Here is a 3142-nt window from a genome sequence, read left to right on the forward strand (position 1 = left end):
ACTGGCCATTGGAGGCAGCCGGGGAGGTCTTCCAAGGGCCCGGAGTGAGCACCACCCCAAAATGCTTTTCTCCCGGGCTTGGGAGCATTGTGCGTGGCTGGCGGGAACAGCAGGAAGGAGTCCTTGCAAACCGGCCTTTGGAGGCAGCCGGGGAGGTCTTCCAAGGGCCTGTAGAGAGCACCACCCCGAAGCGCTTTTCTCCCGCGCTTGGGAGCATTCTGCGCGGGTGGCGGGAACAGCAGGCAGGAGTGCTTGAAAACCGTCCTTTGGAGGCAGCCGGGGAGGTCTTCCAGGGCCCGGTGTGAGCACCACCCCAAAATGCTTTTCTCCCGGGCTTGGGAGCATTGTGCGTGGCTGGCGGGAACAGCAGGAAGGAGTCCTTGCAAACCGGCCTTTGGAGGCAGCCGGGGAGGTCTTCCAAGGGCCTGTAGAGAGCACCACCCCGAAGCGCTTTTCTCACGGGCTTGGGAGCATTGTGCGCGGGTGGCGGGAACAGCAGGCAGGAGTGCTTGAAAACCGGCCTTTGGAGGCAGCCGGGGAGGTCTTCCAAGGGCCGGGAGAGAGCACCACCCCGAAGCGCTTTTCTCCTAGGCTTGGGAGCATTGTGCGCGGATGACGGGAACAGCGGGCATGAGTGCTTGCAAACCAGCCTTTGGAGGCAGCCGGGGAGGTCTTCCAGCGGGAGAGTGCCAGTTGTTCTCAGAGGCCCCACAGGCCAGGGGCAGGACCCAGCAGTGTCCCTGCCTCTGGCAGCCTTGCCCAGACCTTCCTGGCCTCCGGGGGTACTACCCCACCAAGGGGCAGGCTGCGGGGCCTGGGTCCAGACATGCCCGGGCGCCTCCCCAGGCTCATCCCCGCTGGTGCCTTTCCCCTGGGCCTAGGCCTCGGTTGAGGCCTCCTTGGAGAGGAGGTTGCCGGCAGGGGCTGTCTGCACACTGCAAGGTGCTGGAGCTCAGAGGGCCTCGTCAGAGGGAAAGGACCAGCAAAGGGCTGGATGCCCAAGACCTCTTTGACCCAGCAGCCTCAGGGCAGCAGGGAGAGCAAGAGGCCCAACTTGCCCCTAGGTCGGCTCTACCCCGTCCCACACAGGCAGCCAGCCCAGCAGCAGCCTGGCAGTCTCTGGCTCCCCCGAACTCTCTGCCGGTGTAGGGGGCAGGAACAGACGTGTGCATGTCGTTCTGCCTTGGCCTGGGAGTGTGTTCCCCCTGCCTGTCCCCCAGGCTCAGGGGCAAGGGCCCGGAGAGAGCACCACCCCGAAGCGCTTTTCTCCCGGGCTTGGGAGCATTGTGCGTGCCTGGCGGGAACAGCGGGCGGGAGTGCTTGCAAACCGGCCTTTGGAGGCAGCCGGGGAGGTCTTCCAGCGGGAGAGTGCCGGTTGTGCTCAGACGCCCCACAGGCCAGGGGCAGGACCCAGCAGTGTCCCTGCCCCTGGCAGCCTTGCCCAGACCCTCCTGGCCTCCGGGGGTACTGCCCCACCAAGGGGCAGGCTGCGGGGACTGGGTCCAGACATGCCCGGGCGCCTCCCCAGGCTCATCCCCGCTGGTGCCTTTCCCCTGGGCCTAGGCCTCGGTTGAGGCCTCCTTGGAGAGGAGGTTGCTGGCAGGGGCTGTCTCCACACTGCAAGGTGCTGGAGCTCAGAGGGCCTCGTCAGAGGGAAGGGACCAGGAAGGGGCTGGATGCCCAAGACCTCTTTGGCCCAGCAGCCTCAGGGCAGCAGGGAGAGGAAGAGGCCCAACTTGCCCCTAGGTCGGCTCTGCCCCTTCCCACACAGGCGGCCAGCCCAGCAGCTGCCTGACAGACTCTGGCTCCCCCGAGCTCTCTGCCGGTGCAGGGGTCAGGAACAGACGTGTGCATGTGGTTCTGCGTTGGTCTGGGAGTGTGGACCCACTGCTTCGCCCCCATGCTCAGGGGCAAGGGCCCGGAGAGAGCACCACCCCGAAGCGCTTTTCTCCCGGGCTTGGGAGAATTGTGCGTGCCTGGCGGGAACAGCGGGCGGGAGTGTTGGCAAACCGGCCTTTGGAGGCAGCCGGGGAAGTCTTCCAGTGGGAGAGGGCCGGTTGTGCTCAGAGGCCCCACAGGCCAGGGGCAGGACCCAGCAGGGCCCCTGCCCGTGGCCAGCCTTGCCCAGACCTTCCTGGCTTCCGGGGGTACTGCCCCACCAAGGGGCAGGCTGCGTGGACTGGGTCCAGAGATGCCCGGGCGCCTCCCCAGGCTCATGCCCGCTGGTGCCTTTCCCCTGGGCCTAGGCCTCGGTTGAGGCCTCCTTGGAGAGGAGGTTGCTGGCAGGGGCTGTCTCCACACTGCAAGGTGCTGGAGCTCAGAGGGCCTCGTCAGAGGGAAGGGACAAGCAAGGGGCTGGATGCCCAAGATCTCTTTGACCCAGCAGCCTCAGGGCATCAGGGAGAGCAAGAGGCCCAACTTGCCCCTAGGTCGGCTCTGCCCCTTCCCACACAGGCGGCCAGCCCAGCAGCTGCCTGACAGACTTTGGCTCCCCCGAGCTCTCTGCCGGTGCATGGGGCAGGAACAGACGTGTGCATGTCGTTCTGCCTTGGCCTGGGACTGTGGACACCCTGCCTGGCCCACAGGCTCAGGGGCAAGGGCCCGGAGAGAGCACCACCCTGAAGCGCTTTTCTCCCGGGCTTGGGAGCATTGTGCACGCCTGCTGGGAACAGTGGGCGGGAGCGCTTGCAAACCGGCCTTTGGAGGCAGCCGGGGAGGTCTTCCAGTGGGAGAGGGCCGGTTGTGCTCAGAGGCCCCACAGGCCAGGGGCAGGACGCAGCAGGGCCCCTGCCCCTGGCCAGCCTTGCCCTGACCTTCCTGGCCTCCGGGGGTACTGCCCCACAAAGGGGCAGGCTGCGGGGACTGGGTCCAGACATGCTCAGGCGCCTCCCCTGGCTCATCCCCGCTGGTGCCTTTCCCCTGGGCCTAGGCCTCGGTTGAGGCCTCCTTGGAGAGGAGGTTGCTGGCAGGGGCTGTCTCCACACTGCAAGGTGCTGTAGCTCAGAGGGCCTCGTCAGAGGGAAGGGACCAGTAAGGGGCTGGATGCCCAAGACGTCTTTGGCCCAGCAGCCTCAGGGCAGCAGGGAGAGCAAGAGGCCCAACTTGCCCCTAGGTCGGCTCTGCCCCTTCCCACACAGGCGGC

This window comes from Dama dama, unplaced genomic scaffold (assembly GCF_033118175.1).
Source record: "Dama dama isolate Ldn47 unplaced genomic scaffold, ASM3311817v1 ptg000093l, whole genome shotgun sequence".
In the NCBI taxonomy this organism is placed as follows: domain Eukaryota; kingdom Metazoa; phylum Chordata; class Mammalia; order Artiodactyla; family Cervidae; genus Dama; species Dama dama.